Here is a 23787-nt window from a genome sequence, read left to right on the forward strand (position 1 = left end):
ACCAGGTAAGAAAGTAACTTGTTCTTCGAGGGGATTGGGTCCTCTGACGTATTCCATATCTATGACAGACTCCCAAAGCAGTACCAAGCAAGGAGGTGGGAAAGAATTTAGAATACAAATTTAGCATGCCCAATCAAATTGCGGAATAGAGAACTGCCTTGCCAAAGGCCAGATCTTGCCCTCTGATGGAATCAAGGGAATAGTGACGTACAAAAGTATGTACTGAAGCCCAGGTGGCTGCATCACAGATGTGACGATTAGGAACTCCTCTCTGCAGGGCAGTAGACGCAGCCACTCCTCTGGTATAATGGGCCCGCAAGCCAGCCGGATGGTCCTTACCCGCCAAGCGGTAACACTCGGAGATAGCTAAAATAATCCAACGAGACAAAGTCTGTTTCGTCACAGCTTGTCCCAAACGCTTCCCAGCGTAACCAATGAAAAGTTGATCGTCCACTCTGTCCCGCGACATGCGCGAAATATAAAAGCTCAACACTCTCCAAGGATCAAGCCTATGGAGCCTCTCCTCTTCCTTACCAGGATGTGGAGGAGGATAGAACGCCGGAAGAACAACCTTCTGGCTCAAATGAAAATCCGAAACCACCTTCGGAAGAAAAGAAGGACAAACTCTAAGGACAACCCTGTCCTTGTGAAACACAGTGAAGGGTGGCTTAACTGAAAGTGCCTGTAACTCACTCACTCTGCGAGCGGAAGTAACCGCAACCAAAAACACAGTTTTCAGAGTCAACAGCCTCAAAGGGCAAGAATGTAAAGGCTCAAACGGAGCACCCATAAGAAACTTAACAAGGTTCAAATCCCAACCTGGCACCAAAAAAGGTAACGGAGGGAACACATTAGTGAGCCCTTTCAAAAACTGCGAAATTCAAGGATTCTTAAAATAGGAACACTCTTCAGACGAGCGCTTAAATATGGACAGCGCCGCCAGGTAACCTTTAATGGTCCCCACTTGCAAGCCCCTGTGGGCCAAAGAAAGCAAAAAAGACAAAACCATGGGAATGTCGAATTCAAAAGGATCCACATTCTGAACTCCGCAACAGTTGCAGAACTTTTTCCAACAGCAACGGTACAGAGACTTTGTTGCTGACCGCCTGGCCGAGAGCAACACCTCCATCACGTCTTCAGGGAAGTCCCAATCCTTATACCTCAACCTTTCAGAAGCCAAGCGTGAAGATTGAGGGATCTGACCTCTGGATGGAGAACCTGACCCCCCTTCCGTGAGAGCAGATCGTCTCGGTAGGGAAGACGACGTGGAGGGCAGATGGACAAGTCTAGAAGGTCCGGGTACCACGACCTCCGGGCCCACGCTGGAGCAATGAGGATCATCCGGGAACCAAACCTCCGTAACCTATGCAGCACTTGCGGGATGATGGGGACTGGAGGAAACGCATACAGCAGTGGGAATGACCACTCCACCACGAACGCGTCTCCTAAGGCTCCTTTTGGAGGAAATTCCCGCAAGCAAAACCTTTCGCACTTCCGGTTGACACTGGAGGCGAAGAGATCCACACTTGTGGGGTCCCCCAAAGGGCGAAGATCTCCAGGAGAATCTCCTGAGCCAGCTCCCACTCGTGAGAGAGCGTGCTCTGCCTGCTCAGAGCGTCCGCCGTCTCGTTGTCATCTCTGGCCAGATGAACTGCCGAGATCGAAACTTCCTGCTGGATGGCCCAGAACTCGAGCTGCATCACCTCCCTGCACAGCGGAAGTGACCCTGCCCCCCCTTTTTGTTGAGGTAGTGCATGGCCACCGTGTTGTCCATCAGAATCGGGACACTCTTCCTGCGCACAGTCAGCAGAAAAGCCTTCAGGGCTAGCCCGACGGCCCTCAGCTCCAACAGATTGATATGGAGTCTGGACTCCGACGGAGACCAACGACCGCGGACTGTCAACTCGTTGGCATGAGCACCCCACCCTGCGAGGGATGCGTCCGTCACGATAGTCACCTCCGGCCAGGGCAGCCAAAATGGGGCCCCCTTCATCAGATTGCCCTCGACGGCCCAGCACAGAAGGTCCCGGGCTACCGAGGGCAGCACCTGAACAGGGTCCGACAGCCTGCCGGAGGACTGAGACCACTGGAGCTTGAGTGCCCACTGCAAAGATCTCATCCGCAGACGAGCCTCTGGCACCAGAAGAATGCAGGATGCCATGAGGCCGAGCAGTCTCAAGAACTCGGACGCTGGGAGATTCTGGGCAAACTGAAACTTGTGCACCATCTGCTGAATGTGAAGAGCCCTCACCTGAGGAGGAAAACACTGCCCCAGGGACGTGTCGAGCACTGCTCAGATGTACTGGAGCCGCTGCGTTGGTGTCAAATGGGACTTCTTTAAATTGAGGGAGAAGCCCAGCCTGTGAAGGGAGTGGCAGGTGACAGACAGATGATCCAGGACTTGCTCGGGAGAGCTCCCCCTGATCAACCAATCGTCCAGGTAGGGGCAGACGTGAATCCCCCCCTTTCCTGAGATGCGCTGCCACCACCACCATGAGCTTGGTGAAAACCCTCGGGCGGAGGTCAATCCGAACGGCAGGACCCGAAACTGAAAGTGCGAGTCGCCAACCGCAAACCTCAGGCACTTCTTGTGCTTGGGATGGATCGGCACATGGAAGTAAGCATCCTTGAGGTCGAGAGACACCAACCAGTCCTGAAGTTGAAGGGCCTGGAGGACTTGAGAAAGAGTCACCATCTTGAACTTGTCCTTCCTGAGGAGTTTGTTCAAACCGCGCAAGTCCATGATGGGTCTCAATCCCCCGTCTTTCTTTGAAATAAAAAAATAAGGGGGATACCATCCCTTGTTCCTCTCCGCTACAGGCACCAGTTCTATGGCGCCTTTCTCCAGCAGGGCTTGACTTTCCTGCGCAAGGAGCGGATCCGGACTCTTCAAAGAGGTTCCCTGGTGGATTGTCGTGAGGCCTCTGCCGAAAAGGAAGACAGTAGCCGTGGGTTATGATCTCCAGAACCCACACATCCGAAGTAATGGCTTGCCACTCTACAAGATGCGGCGCCAGCCTTCCCCCAACCGGCGAACCATGGGACCTGGCCTCATGACCGAGTGGTAGCGGCTGCGGCGTTGCCTGAGGGCAAAGAGGCAACTGCCCGAGCGGCCTTGGCACCTCGAGTACCTTTGTTTCCACCTCTGGCACACTTACGATGGCCTCTGACTGCTAGCTCCTCTCGCTTTACTGAAGGACGAGAAAGAGCGAAAGGAACCTCCCCTCCATTGCTGTCCCCTAGGACTAAAAGGCAGAGGTTGGCGAACTGCAGCACCCAACGATTTTGCTGCAGCTTTGGAGGTCTGCAACCTCTCAAGGCTCTCGTCAGCCATGCTGCCAAAAAGGTGTTCACCGTCAAAAGGCATGTTGAGGAGCCGGGACTGCACATCAGGAGCGAACCCAGACTTCCGCAACCACGCAAACCTGCGCATTACGGTGCTCGCCGCCATGGACCGGCTGACACAATCCGCCAAGTCCAAGCCCGACTGAACGGCCTCGCACATAGCATCCTTGCCATCCTGAACCATAGCAAGGAAACCATCCCGTTCGTCCCCTTCGGGAATATGATCCGCCGCTAATGCAACACAGTTCCACAGTGTGCGTGAAACGAGACAAGGCACATATGGAGTTGGCTGCCTGAAGCGCCATACCCCCTGAAGAAAACACTTTCTTTGCCCAGCCGTCAAAACGTTTGTCGTCCCTATCCGGAGGGATGGTAGGATACGACGCCTACTTTGCCGGGGCCATAGCCGCCTGCACCACCAAACTCTCTGGGGTGGGGTGCCTAGACAAGTAGCAGGGGTCGCTACTGGCTGGACGGTATTTTCGCGACAAAGACTTGCCCACTGCCGGGAGACTCTCCGGAGCAGTCCAAGCCGCCGCCACCCTTCTCTGCAGAGCCATATGAAAAGGCAAAACCGGGTCAGTTGGTGGACCGAGATCAAGGATGTTGTCCGTGAGATCCTGAACGAACTCCCCTGGGGGAGCTGACCAACCCAAGTACTCGGTAATCCGAGACATAAGGCGCCGATATGAAGAATCGGCATGAGTGCCAGGCTACGGCCGACAAAACTCCACCTCCGGAGAGGTGTCCAGTCCACTGGCATCATGCAGCGACTGCCTCGGGTCATCAAACTGGCTATGGCCTGATAAGGTCATCTGGAACCGGAACCGGGCCGCCATCAGAGCCTTCATCACCCTCTGAAATGTACTCCAGGCGGGGAGAGGAAGACCTCTGCGGACCAAAGCAGTGCCGGACCTTAGCCATAGCCTTTCTAGGGGCAAACCCCGTGCCACGGGGCCCCTCCGACACCACCGCCTTGAAAGGCGCCGGAGTCGACAGAAAAGGCGTCGAGGGCACCGAACGAGTCGGCATCGATGTAGAGCGAATTGGCATCGACGACAGCTGCAGCGCCGTCAGCATCGGCGGCGTCGACACAGTCCTCGAAGCCGTAGCTCCGAGCGTGTCTCTCGACAACCTTGGCGCCTACGGCGTCAACGACCCCCTCGAAGAAGGAACCTCGAGAGAAATTGTCGACGACCTCGGCGCCACAGGCGTCGATGTCTTCTTCGAAGACGGCACAGGATCATGCGGTCTCTAGCGCGTTGAGAACCGGGACCTGGAACGGGCATGGCGAGAACGGCTACCCTTGTCCGAGCGGGACCACTCCCGCGAGCCGTGCCGACCACCCGAGCCCGAAGGCGTACGGGCGGTGTCTCTCGACCGGTGCCGACCGACCCCACTCGGAGGCGCAGACGGACCAGTGCCCTGCGATTACAGAACCGCTAGCATCTGCTTCCCGAAGGAAGCCCATTCCTCCGGTGTCGCTTGCATGGAGGGATAAGCGACCCGCCGACAGGCGGAGTCCTCGGGAGAGGACGGGGAAGGCGACCTATGCCGGCGCTTCCTGGAATGCCTAGAAGAGGCAGAGGAGTGGCGAGACCGACTCCTGGAAGGAGACCCACCGGACTTTCGATGACGACGCAGAGAGTCACCCCTCGAGTCATCGGTCGAAAGCCCCGCAGACCTCGACTTCCGGGGCTTAGACACCCGGCCTACCGACAGCTTCTTCTTGCGTTCCTGCAAGGCCTTTGCAGTGAGCGACTGGCAGTCGACACAGTCGTCCGTATCGTGGGCCTCCCAGAGGCAGGCGTCGTGCGAGTCCGTGACTGACATCTTGGACCCACAGTCCCCGCAGTTCTTGAAGCCCGGACGCGGGGTCGAAGATGAGAAAGACATTGCCACAAACAGGTCTTCATAACCAACCGAACAGGTTCAACAAACCGAGAATAGAAAACAGCAACTCCAACGAGTCGATGCGTACCGAGATTCACGAAGCGAACACGTTTGCGGAAAAAAACGGAACTGAGGCTATGGGCGTCGTGCGTCCTACTTATCACATCGGGTGACGTCGGCCATCGGAGGAGGTCCTCGGGGATGGCGCATCGACGCAGGACGCAGACGCCAAAGATTTTCCGAAGCAGCACAGCTGTGGACATTTCCTGTCATAGATGTGGAATACGTCGGAGGACCCAATCCCCTCGAAATTCTGTTACGAGCCTGTGAGACCCCAAGGTGGGCTTGCCCGGTGTGTGGGTGTACCGGGCTGAGGGTCGCCAGTTGCACCTTGATAGAGGCGTGAGCCAGCCCAGCCTTGCCTAGCGAAAGCAGGTACTGAAGGAGTTGCAGAGCTGTGATTCAGAGCAGCATAATCTTCCGAGTCCTGTACCACACTGTGAAGCGCTTCCATTTATGACCGTAACAAGTAGAGGAAGCTCTTGCCAGGATCATCTTGCACTCCAGTGGCAGGGAATAATGCTCAAACTCTAGGGCTGCAGGAGCCAGACTGTGAGGCTCAGCGACACTGGGTCATGATACAGTATTGTCCCATCTTCTCAGTAGCGAAGGTTGGGAAGTGAAGGCAGCCAGATGAACGGAGCAGGTCCAGGTGCCAGATCTGTCGTGGCCACACCAGAGCGATGAGGATCATCCTGCAATGACATTGTCGGAGTGTGTTGATCACACGTAACAAGAGTGGGATTGGAGGGAAGGCGTACAGGAAGAGCCCCTTCCACAGGATCAAGAAGGTGTCCCCCCCCTCCCCCCCCAAGCCACTTGGCTGAAGGGCCCTGCTGGCAAACTTCTGGCACTTGGAGTTGGTTGCAGTCGTGAAGAGGTCGATCTGGGGATGATCCCCACTTGCTGAAGAGAAAGGATACTTGCTCCTGTTGAAGCTCCCATTCGTGGCAGGAACGTAGCTCCCGGTTGAGCGAGTCTGCGATGGTGTTCTTGATGCCCGCCAGGTGAAAGGGGACGAGGAACATGTCCTCTAGAACGGCCCAGTGCCACAGGGTCTGGGCCTGCAGTGAGAGCTCCGGGGAAAGCATCCCACCCAGTTTCCTGATGCAGAACATGGTGGTGGTGAGGTCCTTGAAGATCCTCACCACCTTCCCTTGCAGTTGAGGCAGGACTCATTTGACGGCCCAGAAGACTGCCCAAAGCTCGAGGACATTGATGTGAAGGTCCTTTTCCTTCTGGTGTGCGACAGTCCAGTGTGGGCCCCCCACCCTTCCAGAGAGGCAGTCATGGTAACTGTGGCCTGGTAAGGTGGGATCTGAAAAGGAGCACCTTGTGTCAGATGCGTGTGCACTCCCCACCATCGAATAACATGCCAGAACTCCTGATTAAGGGCGATCTTGTCTGTCCAAGAGCCTGTGAATTGCAGCCACCCTGCATACAGGAACACCAGAAGAGGTGAAATCTGGACCCTGCAAAATGGGACGAGGTGGATGGAGGAGGACATCAGGGACTTGACGACTCGCACTGTTGCAGATTGCACCGACAGGCGCTGCACCTTCCACAGGATGGCCTTCACCCGCTACTCTGAGGAGGTAGCCAGGCATGCAACCATGAGGGGACCGGTGCCCAGGAATAGTCTCTTCTGCAATGGCTCTACGCAGGACTTCGGATAGTTGGAGAATCTGAGCTCAGTCAGAATGCGTATGGTCTCCACTGTGTGCTGGTTTGTCAAGCATGTGAGAGCAGGAGCCAATCGTTCAGATAAGGGTAGATGTGTATGCCCTTGAGGCGAAGATGCGCTGCCACTGGAGCCAGACACTTTGTGTAAACCCTCAGCATTGACTTCAGGCCAAAAGGCAAGAAATTGACCAGATAGTGTTGTCCCCCAAACCACTGGAGCTTCCAATGTTTTGGATGAAGTGGGACGTGAAAGTAGGTGTCCTCCAGACCCAAGGTCGCCAGGAAATCCCCTTCCTCCAGCTGGTTGAGCGTGTGCTGTAGTGGGACCATCCAGAACCTCTGGGACTTCAAATACTAGCTGAGGCGCCTTGAGTCTAGGTTCGGCCGCCACCCTTCAGATACTTTCTGGTACAGAAAAAGTCAGCAGTACACTCCGGAGCCGATGTGGGATGGAATCTGTATTTCAAGTATTTCAATCAGGCGATACACCCTGGTCCCAGCCTAGTATGCAGCGCATTACCGAAATGCTTATTTTGTTTATGTAGGTTCAATATTTGAGAGCTACACCACTCATATCACACCCCTTTTCAAATACCCCGGGTCACGATGGACCAGGAATCAGGCTGGTTGGTAAAGGTAATATTTATTTATTTAAAATTCAAACATATACCTTTTAATATGGAGCAGCAATCGCCAATGTAGTGACAATAACAGATAGGAATATGAACAATGCACTTAGATGCGTGCGGGGGCGCGGAACTGGGAGCATGCACTCTCCTGACTCCGCCCACCGGCACCACTCCCCAATCCTCTTTTCTGCATTGACTAGAACTGACCGCTTTCACCAGCACGTCTGGGTTTTAGACCTCCAGCCTTGTAATTCCACACACTCTTCCCCGGAGAAGTATTCTTTTTTCTTTTCCAATATTGGGTACTGCTCTGTCCTATGGCGCCACGCTCCTCTCCGGCGCATGTCGACGATGGCGGGCTTCAGCAAGTGTCCAGCCTGCAAGGGTCCCTTCCCAACAGCCAACCCCACGCCCTCGACCTCCGGTGCCTTGGCCCAGACCACGGCTGTACTGCGTGCAAAGCCCTGACTCTGTGTGCGCTCAAGAATCGACTAGCCAGGTGACGGGAGTTCTTCAGAAGATCACCTCCAGAGGACCTCAGAGCATTCGTGAAGCAGAAGACCAGGCCCAAGGTAGGTGCCCTGTTCTCCTCTGCACCCCGCAAAGGCGACTCCTTCCCAAGGAAGCGCCCAAGCGGGAGGGACCTCCTAGGACCAGCAATAACACAGAGGCTGCTCCAGTGTTACACCTAGGGGTCTACATGCTCCTCGTACTGGCAGGCGTTTGTTTCATTCAGCCTGTCGCTTGGCTGCTCCTGTCTGGCAGTGTTGGCAGTTACCTTGGAGACGTGCATCTCCAACCAAATCCAGTTCCTATCCTGGGTTATAACAGTTCAGGGGTTCATGTGTAATTGGACACAGACATTCACTTTGTACCATTCAGTACAGTTACAAATTGACATCCATTCAAGACCCTCCTGGGGACTCTACCTACAAAACATCCAGGAGTACAGTGCGTGCACTTACGAATGCTTCGCTGTACAGTGCACCAACCCGTGACTAGTGTGACCCTCGTGCTCTTGAGTCCCTCTGTTGTAAGCAAGTTACTGTATTCCTTCTAATATCGCCATACCATTAGGTCCCAGATTCATGGGAGTTAATCGGGTCCTCTTGGTCTTCTTTAGGTCCAGAGTCACAGGTAATCTTGGTTTTCTTTAGGTCCAAAGTCACACGCCTTATACGCCAACAGCCTAAGGTATTACAGGGCACGTTTTGAGACAATCTGTTTATAGTTCATTGGTCATTAGTGCTAATCTGTTTTTTACTTTCTTGCAGTATTGGTTTGGCGGTGCGCATGTTCCTCGTTCTTTTGTGTGATCAACCCTTCTGTCTGTCTAACATTATAACAGCAGAAGGGTGTATCATAAAGATGAGTTCCCTCAAGTTGAGGAGGCCGGGGTTCTGGGAGAACCTGGCTGATGAGCATTTGTATTTTATTTATTTGTAGCGCGTGCCAGGCCCATAGGCATCAGGGCGCAAAAACTTAATAGACATAATTACAGAAATAAGTAGCTGAGGAAGTGTTGCCTCACTTTTCTACCCGGTTGGCTCGAAGTCTTCTGATCATTGCCCTGGCCTGCTCCGTGGTGAGTAACGTCCAGCTACCGGCCACCAGGCCGATGGGTCGGAAGATCCTACCGGTGCTACCACGGAGGAGCTGCAAGGCTCTATTACTGGGTTCCAACCTGAAGGGCTACGCCATAACACCGGACTCATGTTTGAGGGGGCACCTGTACGCAGCACTACCGGCACCACAGTTGAGTGCACTCCGCCTACCAGGCCTCAATCAGAGGTGCAGGCAACCACCACCACCGCTCAGCGTACTGGTGGAAGCCGGTACCAGCTCAGCAAGTTCCACGATGCTGCCATGGGGCACGGAGCAAAACAAAATAGCTGCTGGGCCAGACAAAATGGTAGCTCAGCCAACGCCTTTTCCCTTCAGAGACCATGCACGGGAACAAGCTTCCAGGTGTGATTGGTCAACCTGTGCCACTTGGTAAACATCCTATCCATCCACCTCACAGGGCAGATGAACTTCGCCCTATGCAGCGAGACAGGGCATGCCCAGCACACCACAACCTCTGGGCCTGACTCCTATGCCTATGCCATCAGGCACCCCTACAGCCTGTGAAGACAGGTTCTTCGAGAAGTTCCTCGCACTCATGAGATCACCACAGATGGGTACCATCCTCAGGGACCTTATCAGGGACATACTCCTTACAGCTGCAAGAACACACGGCGGGAACGCCCCACGCTGGGTCCAGCTCAGCCCCTGGCTCCCATGCCTGTACCAGTCATGGCAGCCCTGGCTCCTATCCCTGTACCAGTCACGGCAGCCCCGGCTCTGCCACATCAGCAGCCTCCGGCACTGATAATCGGCACGCCACAGCTGCCTGCGCCCCACACTCCTCCGGCTCCCCCGAAACCGCAAGACACACCAGTGGACACAGAAGAGGACAACGACCTGGACACCCCATTGTCAGCCAAAGCTTTTCATGAGCGGCTGGCGAGCCTGGCTGATTACCTAGGTATCCCGCAGCCACAGGTCGAACAACCAGAGGCGGGGTTACTGGCTGAAGTTCTCGTGCTACGTCCTACTTCTAGTACGAGAATTCCACTTCAAAAATATGTTGTAGCGCTTGCCAAAAAAAGGTTGGCTCAAGCCACACTTTACCCAACTTACCACTTTACTGTTTTAGGGATTTTTGCACACTTTCATTGTTTGATTCAGCCATTTCCGAATGTCACTTTAACATAGCAAAGGTTCAAATCCGTTTTTCTCTCTTGTTTGAGGAGGGAAGGTTGGATTCGAATTTCGTTAATTGTTCCTCATTCCTGATTACCTGCTGCTTCCTTAGATCTCTTTAGAATTGATTATTTGTGGGTTGAGGAATATTGCAGGGGGGAAACTACTAACTTAAGTACTAAGAGATCTGGCCGACGAGGCAACCGGAGAGGTGGGCAGATCGTCAAGTCCAGGAGGTCGGAGTACCATGTCCTCCTCGCCCAATCCACGGCGATCAAGATTGCTCGATACCTCCTCAACCTCCCGAGAAACCACGGAATTACGGGAATCAGAGGCAAGGCATGGCATAGTGGAGGGTGAAGGTCCATTCCCATAGAAACACATCCCCTAGTGTGTTTGCTGGGAATTCCTTCAAGCAAAACTCTGCACTTCCTGTGACTCTGTGGCAAACAGATCCACCATCGAAAGCAATGATAAAAAGTTTCTTTTGGAAATTCAGTGAGAATCCTGAAGTATGCAGGTAAGCCTGCCTCCTGAGCACTGTGGCTGACCACATCGGTCTGCCGACACAGTCAGCGACGTAGAGGCCTGTCTGCCTCCCCAATGGCTGTTCACAATCCAAAAGAATATTTGGCGAAATCGCATGAGGCATTGACCGCCTTCAAGGCCATGCTGCCTGAAGAGAATACTTTCTTTGCCAAGGGGTCAAGGGTTTTTCTCTCCCTATCAGTTGGGAGGCTGGATGTAGATGTGGCTGGCCTGGTAGACACTGTGGCTGCCTGCGCCACTAACCCCTCCAGAGTTGTGTGGGTAGAGATATAAGGAGGGTCTCCCCTTGCCATCCTGGATGTAAAACGAATGGGGGTGTGGAACAAGGTCTCTGCCACAAGGTGGTGATAGGGTTGGCAATATCTGCGTTGAAGGGCATTGCCCTTTCAGTAGCAGGATTCATCTAGTATGTCAGTAAACTTACTGCCTTCAACAGGTCTAGCCGGAACACTCCACCCCAGGGTATCCACCACCCAGTCCACCAAAGCCCTCTACTTGGCAGTAGCATAGTCATATGTGTAGGCCAGTTGTAGGTCAACTGGTCAAATCTACACCAAAAGGTCGACAGGTCAAATGATCTAATTTTGTTTTGTTTTTTCACATTTTTTGTTTTAGGGGTCCCCCCTCCCCTCCCTCTTACCCCCAACCCCCTTTTTTTTGCTAAATCCCCTTTTTTTCCCTAAACGAAAACCTAAAAAAATATATATAACTAAAAAAAAATGTGATCATTTGTCCTGTCGACCAAATTGTGTCGACCATTTGTCTGTCGACCATTTGACTAGACACCATGTAGGCCTGCTGCGTTTCCACATCTGGGGACATGCAGAGTCCACTGGCATTGTCAAGACCTTCAGCCAGTGCAACCAGATCTGTGTGGCCAATGAAAAAGTCAGATACTCCAGCCCCTGAGTACGTAGGGTGAAAGCTGCCCTGGTTGTAATCAGCGGTGCCGAAAATGTCAGCCACAGAACCGACAAAGTCAGTCCAGGACTTGTGCATGAGAGACCGCTCAATCGCGGTCAATGGTGCAGACAGATTCTTAGGCGCCAAGGGCACGTCAGAAGGGACCGATGCCGAGGTGTGCCTCGAAGTACCAGCACGGAAGGGGCCCCGTCCTTGCTTGGCACCGAGCCAGATGGCTCCACCGACGGCATTGCAATGGTTTTTGCACTGGTGCCGGGGATACTTGGCGCTGCAGGAGCTACCATGGCTTGCTACATTGAGGGCTCGCCCGTACCCGCAGCTGCCTTGCGAAACATGTCCAACATTTGGGTTTTAAATTCCTCCCACTCTGCTTTAGACATCAGCCCGCCAACGACTTCCTGCGGTCACTTGAAGAATCGCATTTGCGCCGGTGGTGGAGTCGTATCTTCTTGTGGGAGCAATAGGACGAAAGGCTTTGGGAATGGGATTGCTTTTTGTCCCCCCCAGATGCCTCACCCTTTTCTGGAATTGGCCCTTCAGTTTCAGCTTCCGACGACTTAACGGTCGACCGTGCCGGGGATTCTGAGGAAGGTCGGCGTACCGCAAGCATCACCGCCCATTCCCTGAGGGACTTTGAATTCATCTTGCCACACGAACTACAGCTCTCGGAGTGGTGGTCGGTACAAAGACCCCCCACACACAGATGCAGAGAGGGTCCGTAACAGACATTTTGGAGCTGCAGTCTCTGCAACGCTTAAATACAGAGACTCTGGGCACGGACATGGCTTGGCTTCCAAACAAGTACGACAAAAACAGAAATCGAAGTAAGCAGTGTTCCTCGAGCAGCGTGCCGAGCGCACGGAAAAGAGGAACTGATGTACAGGGGCGTAGTGATGCAGTGTATGTACGACTGTTGTCACGCCCGCGGCCTATGACCGAGGCATCAAGTCAAGAAGTATCGACGGCCAAGTCGAGGTGCACAAGACTACCTGTTAAACAATTTTACGAGCAGATGATGCTGGAATGGATATCTATCCCATGAGGGATCTGCGAGAGAAAGGCAATCCATGGAAACATGCTTTGTATCATGAGGCTGGTACCATAGGATGGGTGAGCAGTTGAGCACTCCGTCCTAAATGAGGTTCTCCTGTTTCCACATTCTAGTTCATTCAAACTTGAATACCCTAAAAAGTGGTCAAATACAGTACTTACTCGAAAAAAAAAAACATCCTTCTCATCAATTAAACACTGCTAATGCCACACTTTAATTGCTTTTTGACCTTTGTAACACTTAACAGAAATTGAAGATTGATCTGAAAATTTAAATCACCATGTGCACATGTCGCTTGCTGATCTAGATGAAAAAGGCAAGAGCAAAAATCATTAGTAAATGGAGAATAAACAAACATGAGGTACACAACTAGATTCCCAAATAACACACGTGGGGGTCTATAAAGTACAATAAAATGTATTTATTTTTCTCTTGTAACAGTATTCAGCAGCAGACAGATACAAACATCCAACAATGTAAATGGGGTGAGTCTTTCACATATTTCAACAATAAATCTGTAGTAAACATCATAAAACCAGAACGTGTCGAAGAGCCGAGATTGTTTTACTGATGTGACCTTTCACAGGGCTGAAACACAAACTGGTTAGCGACGATGAGTTTGTAAAACTGGACCATATTTTCAGATTAAGAAACAATTTGCGATAGCCAAACTGTGGCCATCTTCCAGAGGCAAGCATTGTGAAATCATCACTATGAACCGATTACTGAAAAGGAGTTGCAATTTACTTTTCACTGTGTATGGCTATTAATAAAAGCAAATTGTGGAACATTTAAAAAAACACTTATGCCCACCCTTCAGGAAAACTGAATTCATTATAGATGAGCTTCTAAAACGTTTATAAGTATATGTTGTTTCCCATATGGCCCTATACGTGTAACTACTTTACTAAAACGAAGGACCATACAGTTTCAAGTACATCCAGAATATAATATATTTGTTTCAGTTCTTGTAACAATATCTTGCGCGATGCATGAAGCCTGCTGATATGCAGCTCTGAGGATATTGGCAAATTAATTCATGAAATGACCAATTCAAATGTATAATTGGAAAAACATCACTTTCCGTTGCCTTCTTGCCATACTGTCAACCTGAAAAAGATGTGTGGATATCCTGCCTGCCAGGTGGTGGGTGAGGAGAGAAGAAAAAAAAAAAACAGGTCATAAAATAATTTACATTCATTTAATTAAGATAAGTATGTTCAGGCAAAAGTACTTTCTGAAGCGCTTAGTATCAAATAAACTGCCAATCTGAATCAAATACCTCAAGTATCCGAAACTCTAGAATTTTGCATATTCAAACGAAGCAATCCTAGAATATTCAGTAATTTTTTTAGCTGTACATGGAAACCAGTGCCTCTTTAGTATATACACGATCACCCCCTCCCTCAAATATTTCTATTATCCATCCATAAACTACCTTCCTTGACCCATACCATCTATTCTGTATTTCGAAATAAAGGGTACCAGTCCATCTCAATGTTTTGGCCCATCTCAATCAACCAAGTCAACTTCTCCATATGTTAAAGCTACTCTGCTCATCTCAGCCATACCGGTTTGGCTCAAAACTGGAAAAGATGAGCCCCTTCCACCAGACATGCTCTGGCAGCCAACATGAAAGGACCATGTGTAGGAGCTATGCACGAGTATCTTCACATAATTGAATACCAAATAGAATAATGGGTGGCAGTTTTTTTAACTCCATCAAATGTCTTGATCCAGGAGAAAGCTGTTCCATGTAATAATGTCCCCTCAAAAATATTGGCATGCAAAAAAAAAAAATCCGAAAAATTGCTGTTTTTTGTGGGGCCATTACTACTTGGAACATCCCCACAACCCCCAAGCCCTTTATTTTTCATGGGGAGTGGGGGACACCCCCGCTGCCCCTGACCCTATATATATATGGTCACATAGATAATGTCACCACAACCTTTTACCAGCGACATATACAGCGACCATATATATATCGCGATATTACCCGATACCAAGAAAACCTCAGCCCAGTACCTCTAGATTATTTTAAATTTCCACCAAACCTGGAAATATGTACCTATTACTACGCTGCCCCACCAGTATGCATCATCCACCCCTAGGTACATTTTATGCAAGCATGGTAGGTTGCAGATGCCATGTTTGGAAAAGCTTCATCCCACGGGGGTTCAATTGGTTGCATATATATATATATAGGTTATTCGCATCCCTTCAACCATCCGTCAACTATGTTGGCAAGATTTATGTCCAAGTCTGCCTGCCATTGTGACCGGGTGTTTGACGCAGTACTCATTCTTGTCTCCAGAATGATCTTATACATGGCTGATATCGTCCCTCTATACACAAGGAAGCAGTCTAATATTTGCTCGAAGTGAGTTAAGGACTGAATATATTTGTTTTCCATGTCTTTTGCAACATGATTAATATACAATTACACATTTAACTTCACATCTTTCTAATACATTTAGGACTTCAATACCTAAACAACCTAAAATAAAAAGGTGTTGCCCACATCCCCAAACCCAATTGCAACAATAGTTGCTTATTAACATTTATCAGTTAATAGTTTTTAGGAATTCCCAATTTTTTCTAAAAAAAAATCTAATAGATGCTAAAACCAATGAGACATGTACCCCACTAAAAATCATTGCCCAGGACTTTTCTTCTGTCGAAGGCGCTTTTCAGATACAATTGCCTTGAAACGTTCAATTTCGCGCAAGTTGTAATTAAGTGTCTTAATGTTTCCTTCTCAAGTGAACCAACACAGGCTTTCGATTCCTCAGTTCCTTTCAATCTTGTTCCACTCATTTCTCTTGTTAATCTGAGGTTTAGATGAAGTTTTAGAAAGGATATTCTGATTTGGTCACAAGGAAAACACCTTAAGTACTTCGGCAGAGAATTTAGTGCTCTGGTTTCATAGAGATAATTGCGGAAAATGACATTCATGATTTGTCATGCACCAATCTAATTGCCAAAGTTTCCTTTTAGCATTGTCCGGCTTCAAAATTTAAGTTTCAAGTGATATACCAGCCAAGTTTAACCATTTAAGGCATTTGACCTTCCATCCTGAAGCCAACCCTACTTTGCGAGCCTTTATAAACTGTCTTAACCAAGGCAGAATTGAATTCGATGGAATCATTACAATTTTTCTAAATAGGCATAAAAACGTTAATTTTACCTGAATGTCAAAAAAAAGGAGTCCAAACTCTACTGTATGATTTGGAATTGGAACACCGCCTGGTAATACCTTTACCTTCCTCCAAAATTCCCCCTCCAGTTTTTTTCCACTCAACTTATACAAAAATAATTGTAGTTCCACTCCATGTGTCAGAGTTGGGACTAAGTTCTGTTTGTAAAAGGTCAGTAATGGTTCATAAGAAAATGTTCCAAACTTTTTATGTAGTAACAGCCCCTGGGTGGCCGCTGTGGTTGTTAGTCTTAAATCATTATAGGGAGTTTCCGCCCGCATTATTTACCAAGATGCCTAAATATCTATATTCATGAACTCTCAATAGAGGAGATTTATGGACCATCATGGTTAACATTTTCTTTATTGACTTTGGCTTAAAAGCCATCACATTTGACTTTTTAATATTTATTGTAAACCCATTTTCTTGGCAGTAAAGTTCTATCATGACCAACTGCCTTTGCAGACCCATGTGGGTCTGGTCCAAAAGGACCACATCGTCTGCGTACATAAGCCATTGGATTGGATGCCCCCTGATTTCAGTGGAAAAGCTCTCACCTTTTGCAAATGGATCCCTATATATGCTATGTAAAGAATAAAAATAAGAGCAGCGCAAAAATGCAGCACTGCTTTAGACCTCTAATCGTCGGGATCGGTATTGAAAGTTGACCCTGGTGATTTAATCACACATTCATAGGAGGTACCAGAATATAGATCCTTTATTACTGCTAATAAATAGGTTGGGCATCCCCATTTTTCCAGTTTGGACCATAGTTTGAGGCAGTCAACCGAATCAAACATTAATTTGAAATCAATGAATGGCAGGAGAACCGGTTGGCCTGTACGGTTCACTTGCTCCTTTATAATGCTAATGCCACTAGATTTATTGCGGTTCCTATGCCTGAAATGAACCCCGATTGGAAGAGGTCGAAAATTTGTTTTTCTTTTACCCAGGCCAAAAGTTGTCTCAAGATCAGCCTTGCAAAAATCTTGGCCGATACAATGAGAAGAGCTATTGGCCTGTAATTAGCCAGGTCACTCTGTTCCCCTTCTTATAAATTGGAACGATCACAGTAGGTCTCCACAAGTGCAGCACCCTACGGTCCTCCAAAACAAACTTACATTGTTGCAAGTATTTTTGCCCATTCATCTGAATGGGCTTTCAACACCATATTGGAGAGGCCGTACGGTACAGGAGCTCCTGAATAACTGGAGTTCAAAATAATCATTTTAATGTCTTCCTCGTCATATGGAGCATCCAAAATAGTTTAGCCTGCTCATTTATTTATTGCCTCCTCCTGGTTCAGTCGAGAAAAGTTCCCGGAAATGGGCAACCCATACCTCCTATCACCACATTTGCCTGTAGGGTCAACTGGTTAGTGTGATTACAATTTAACAATGCCCATATTGCAGCACTGTTTTAAAAGACTAGGGCTCTATAGATAACCAAGAAAGCAAGAGAAAAAGGAGAGAAGAATAATGATATTCAAAAGTAACAAAACACTAACTAGTAGAACACTAGTGAACTTGGGACAGGCGCTGGGGGAATAGTAGAAAGTATACTGACTCCACCACCATTACCACCATCAGATGGGCAGGGAATGTGCGAGAATAAACAAGAGGAAGAAGACAAAGCAGCAGGAATAGTTGCATTAGAAGATGGGACCCAGGTTTCAGTAAGACAGAATATGAAGGTGGAAACGGGAGAATATGTCCAAAACAGGGTGAGCTTTGCTAAGTGACCACTAACTCCTCCTAACTATCCACTCTTAGATATCATTTCATGCTCTTCAGTTAAACCCTGCCAAAAGTGAAATTTTGTTCTTTGCCCCACCCCAGAGTGCAACCTTGTGGCATCCCCCCCCTCCCATCTGCCTATAACCTTGGTGTGATTTTGGATTCCTTTTTTCTTTCTCCCCTTACATTGCCAGTACGGCTCATATCCGTCATTTTCACTTGTACAAAGTTAGTGGAGACTTCCCCTTTCCATCATTTCACGCTGCCAGGGTCATCTCCTCTAGTCTTTATTACTGCTCTGCTCTTCTATTTTGTCTCCATGCCTCTCATCTTAGCCTTCTTCGCTCTATGTATAACTCTGCTAACCGCCTCCTTTTCCTTTCACCTTCTCACGCCAGTACGGCTCATATCCGTCATTTTCACTTGTACAAAGTTAGTGGAGACTTCCCCTTTCCATCATTTCACGCTGCTAGGGTCATCTCCTCTAGTCTTTATTACTGCTCTGCTCTTCTATTTTGTCTCAATGCCTCTCATCTTAGCCTTCTTCGCTCTATGTATAACTCTGCTAACCGCCTCCATTTCCTTTCACCTTCTCACGCTTCCTTCTCTTCGATCTGCAGCTTTCTTGCCATTTGATACTCGTCTCCTTTGATTTCCTTTACATAGTCTTCAAATGTGCTAATGGTCTTGCCACTTAGTACAGGTTGTCTCTCCTCTCCTATTCTCCTCCCCATTTTCTATGTTCACAATACCAGTACCTTCCTTCTGTCCCTAAGCCTCTTTGTGCATCTTCCTGCTTTTGCTCTACTCACTCGAAAGCTCTACCTCTTGCTTTCTGCTCCACGTTTCCATATTTTTTGCACTGGTCTAAAAAAATTATTTTCTCTTCCCCTTTTTGACACTTGATCCACCTGTTCCTCTGTCAAATTTGCCTTGTAATTTTTACCATGATTTTCTTTATACTGTTGTACAGCTTCACGTCCCTTGCATTTTGCTAATTTGTTACGGGGAAACTGATCAGTCCTTTGGACTATCAGTACTGGGAAACTGTTACCCATTTTGAATCTTTTATTGGTAATATTGCACACAGCATATTACAATTCAGTGCAACAGGGATACTTTATCACCCTATCCTTTTACAGAGGATTTCTTTGGTTACTTTTATATGTGCCAAAAAACAACCTGGAGGCAGCAGTTACATTTTTACTGTTTTTGCATGTTTGTTTGCACATTCGAGTTTACCACGTATGTCTACCAAACATGGTTAGTGCCTAAAAATGACCTTGCCATGGGATTTGCAATTGTTATTTGGTCATATTGTAGGTTGGCCTTCTTCCTGCCCTCAGGACAGGAAAGTCCTGAGAAGGTCATGCACCTGCCCGGGAAAGTGTGCATAAGGAACAAGTTACTTACCTGTAACTGTTGTTCTCCAGCATGGGTCTGGCATGGATTCACATGCTCATGAATATTCCCCATCGTCAGGCTGGGAATCCTCGGTAAAGAAAAAACCAGTATCAGTTTAGTTTCTGATCTGTCTTTCGTAGTAATAACCAATCACTGGTCTCTGCGTCATACTGACCACAGCCAATGACTGCCCTCTACCTAAGCACCGCCTCTGGCAGCCATCTTCAGATTTGGAAGCACGTGAAGTGGCAGTATGACCAAGTGAAGAGCCGCAGAGGGGTAGGCGGGAGGGTTCGCATGTGAATCCATGCCAGACCCATGCTGGAGAACAACAGTTACAGGTAAGTAACTTGTTCCTTCTCCAGCATGGGGTCTGGCATGGATTCACATGCTCATGAATAAAGAATACATAGCAGTACACACATGCACAACCACGGGAGGTGGCAAAGGCTCAACATTAAGCAGTACATCAAACTCAACATTAAGCATCTTACCTCCTCACCAGGCTCACCTCAGGCGAACAGGTTGCGCAGCACTGCTTGGCCGACCCTGGACTCCTCCCTGGAATCCCGATCGACGCAGTAGAATTTCGTGAAGGTGTGCGTCAACCTCCACGTAGCAGCCCTGCATATGTCCAGCAGGGGCACACCAGAAAGAAACGCCGTGGTAGCTGCGATCGCTCTGGTGGAATGGGCTCTCGGACGGCCAGGCAGCGGTCGGTTTGCCAACCGATGACAGTACATGTTACAGCCGGAGAGCCATCTGGAAATGGAAGCCTTCGAGAGAGCCTTCCCCTGATTGACAGGTCCAAAGTTCACAAAGAGTTGTGACGTCTTCCGAAAACACTTCGTGCGGTCCACGTAGAACTTCAGCGCTCTAGCCACATCCAGCGAGTGCAAAGTCCTCTCAGCCGGCGACGGGAAGAACAAAGGCAACACCAAAGGTTCGTTGAGATGGAAGTCCGACGGTACCTTGGGCATGAAGGAGGGGTGCGTCCTGAGCACTACCCTCGTGTCGTGAAAAGTCAAGTACGGGGCCTTGCAGGAAAGGGCCTGGATCTCTCCCACCCGTCGTGCGGAGGTGATGGCCACAAGAAACGCTGTTTTCCACGACAAACTTCAACGGAGCCGAGTGCAGAGGCTCGAACCGAGGTCCCATGAGCTTGGTCAGCACCACGTTGAGCTCCCACGCCGGGGCCGGCGCCTTCACCGGCGGGAACGATCTGAACAGTCCCTTCATGAACTCTTTCACCAGACGATGAGACCACAAGGAGGGCCGGCCCGTGGTTCTGGTGTATCGGGAGATTGCAGCAAGATGAATCTTGATGGACGCGTGTGCCAGTCCAGCTTTGGCCAGCGTCAGCAGGTACAGCAGTACCTGGGGAGCCGTAATCCATAGAGGGTTAATCTTCTGTGCGTGGCACCAGACAGAGAACCTCTTCCATTTGTGTCCGTAGCATTTAAGAGTCGAGGACGCCCTGGCCATTGCAAGAACCTCTCTGCAGTCGGCCGGTATGTCGTATCCTCCAAACTCTAGCGCTGCAGGAGCCAGGCCTGCAAGTTCAGCGATTTCGGGTCGTGGTGGAGGATGGCGCCTCCTTCCCTGGAGAGTAGATCCGCGTCCACCGGCAGCTTGATTGGCGGGGACGCTGACAAGTCCAGAAGGTCCGGGAACCATATCTGCCTCGGCCACGCAGGTGCGACGAGGATCATCCTGCACCGTGACCTCTTGAGCTGGTTGACGAGCCGGATTAGCAGTGGCAAAGGAGGGAACGCGTAGAGGAACAGGCCCTCCCAGGGGAACGAGAAAGCATCGCCCATGCTCCTCGCCTGGGGAAACCTGCTGGCGAACCTCCGGCACTTGGAGTTCGTCGCCGTCGCGAACAGGTCGATCTGGGGTGTGCCCCACCGTCGGAAGAGGCGATCCACTAGATCCTGCCGTAGTTCCCACTCGTGGCACGAGCGCAGCTCCCTGCTGAGTGAGTCGGCGATGGTGTTTTTTATCCCTGCCAGATGAAACGGCACCAGAAACATCCTTTGAGCGACGGCCCAATGCCACAGGTCCTGCGCCTCCTTGGACAGCACTGGGGACCTGGTTCCGCCCTGTTTCTTGATGTAAAACATGGTGGTGGTGTTGTCGGTGAAGATCCTCACCACCTTGCCCTTGAGGGACGGAAGGAAGGACCTGAGGGCCCAGAACACTGCACGGAGCTCCAGGACGTTGATATGGAGGGACTTCTCCGTCGGGAGCCAAAGGCCTCTCGCGAGCAGCAGATGCGCGCGGTTGCCCCACCACCGGACCGCTCGGCGGAAACTCTCGTCGAGTGTGATCCTCTCCTCGAAGCCGCCCGTCGTTTGGATCCAGCGCGGGTCCAGGAACTCCTGCAATGGGCGCATCCGGAGCCTGCACATGGGAATGAGGTAGATGCAAGAAGACATCATTCCGAGGAGGGACTTGATGGACCTCACCTTGGCCGCGTCGGAAACCAACATCCGCTGTACCTTGCCCAGGATGGACCTGGTCCTTTCCTCCGACGGGGAGGCCAGAAGGGACACTGTCGAGCTTCGCTCCCAGAAACAGTGCGTTTTGCGTGGGTACCAGGTGGGACTTGGTGTAGTTCGCGGAGAATCCCAGGTCCGTGAGAAGTTGGACGGTCCTTGCCGTGTGCTCCACGGCGAGCTCCCTCGTCTTGGCTCGGATGAGCCAGTCGTCCAGGTAGGGGTAGACGTGGATCCCCTCGCGGCGCAGCTGCGCCGCCACTGGTGCAAGGCACTTGGTGAATACCCTGGGTGCCGCCCGTAGTCCGAAGGGGAGGGCTTTGAACTGGTAGTGACGCCCTTGGACCACAAACCTGAGGAATTTTCGGTGCCCCTTTAGGATGGGAATATGGAAGTAGGCATCCTCCAAATCCACGACAGGAAGTCTCCTTCCTCCAGCTGCCCCAGGACGTGCTGGAGGGTGACCATCCGGAACTTCTGCACCTTGATGAACTTGTTCAGACGTCGCAGGTCTAGGATGGGGCGCCATCCTCCCGTCTTCTTCTTCACGAGGAAGTATCTCGAGTAAACTCCGGAGCCCCGAAGCCTCTTTGGGACGAGTTCAATGGCGCCCTTCCTGAGCATCGCCTTTACCTCCAGGAGAAGCTGAGGGACGTGAAGCTCTTTCCTGGCCACGGAGGGGGGGGGGGACGCGCGGGCACCTTCTTTGAAACTCGAGCGCGTGGCCCCGGGCTAAGGCATCCAGCACCCAACGGTCGGTGGAGATGGACTCCCACACGCTGACGAAGCTCGCCAGCCGGCCTCCCACCGGGGTGCTTCGGTGGGGGCCCGACCCCACGGCCGGTTCAATCCTGTTTCGACGAGGCTTTGCCGCCTTGACCTCCTTGGCGACGACGGCAGGGTCCGCCAGACTTGCCTCGTCCTCTGTAGGCCTCCTGAGACGACGAGCGGGCCGCTTGACGGTAGGTGGAGAAACCGCCGCCGGAACCTTTGGAGGCGCCCTTGCCTCCGCTGCTCCGAAAGGGCGTCCGTCGTTGCTGCAGAACCCCAAGGGCCCGGGCCGTCTCAGTGTCCGCTTTAATGCCCTAAAGGGAATCGTCCACTGTTTTCCCAAACAGGTTGTTCCCATCGAACGGCATGTCCAGGACTCTGGTCTGTACGTCTTGACGGAAGTCCGTAGCCTTGAGCCATCCACGCCACCTAAGGCACACGCCGTTGCCCAACTGGCGAAACCCAGTGTCGGCGATGTCCGTCGCAATAGTGATGGCGTGGTCCGACGCCACCTCACCTTCCTGTAGGATCTCCAGGGCATCCGCCCTCTTGTCGTCCGGTAGGAAGTCCAGCAGGGGAGCCAGTTTGTACCATAGCTCCTTGTCGTAGCGGGCCACGATAGCCAAGGCGTTGGCCGCTTTAATCGTCGTCGCTGCAGACGAGATGACCCTGCGTCCCATAGCGTCCAATTTCTTTCCCTCGCCGTCCGGTGGGGAAGTCGATGTGGAGGCCGCACCCCCCCCGCTTTCTTCCTGACCGCCGCAGAGACGACGGAGTCCGGGGTAGGCTGCGCCCGGAGGCACAGGGGGGCCGCGTCCGGGACCCGGTACTTCTTCTCGTACCGGTCTCTTCTAGCTGGCGTCGTGGAAGGGTGCTTGAGGAGGGCGAGGCCCTCATCCCAAATGTCGTCCAGTAGAGGCACCGCGAGGACCGTCTTCCTCTTGGCCTCGCGCCGTTGATAAAGGAATCCTTCCTTTTTCTTCTCCTCAGGGCAGAGTTGGAAAAGCTTGGATGCCCTGGCGATCATGGAGTGGAACGATCCAATCTCGTCGGGCGGAGAAGCCCTGGTGGGAGGTGACGACGGTAGATCCTCGTTGTATACCTCGTCGTCCGTACCCGTCGCTGCCATGTCAGTCCCCGTATCATCCCCTCGGGTGGACGGGGAGGAGGGCTGGACGGAGCGCGACGGCTGAAAAGGAGGTGGAGGGTGAATCCTTCTTTTCTTGGGCGGGGGAACACCAGAAGGTCCCGGTTCAGGATCCCCCGACGGGAGAGGTTCCTCCGTCGGCAACGGTAGTCTCG

At 51.0% G+C, this 23787-nt stretch overlaps 1 protein-coding gene across 1 annotated transcript in view; it reads right to left on the bottom strand.

Annotated features, from left to right (window-relative positions):
* Positions 1–13285: 13285 nt before the first annotated feature.
* The window catches only part of LOC138573254 (AP-1 complex subunit mu-1), a 629275-nt gene continuing 618773 nt past the window's right edge, over positions 13286–23787 (bottom strand). Inside the window, exon 13 of the mRNA XM_069649323.1 lies at positions 13286–14015. The gene's annotated coding sequence lies outside the window, so the exon portion shown is untranslated. The remainder of the gene's footprint in view (positions 14016–23787) is intronic.

The sequence above is a fragment of the Ambystoma mexicanum genome, chromosome 1p (genome assembly GCF_040938575.1).
Source record: "Ambystoma mexicanum isolate Mex_15411 chromosome 1p, UKY_AmexF1_1, whole genome shotgun sequence".
Classification (NCBI taxonomy): domain Eukaryota; kingdom Metazoa; phylum Chordata; class Amphibia; order Caudata; family Ambystomatidae; genus Ambystoma; species Ambystoma mexicanum.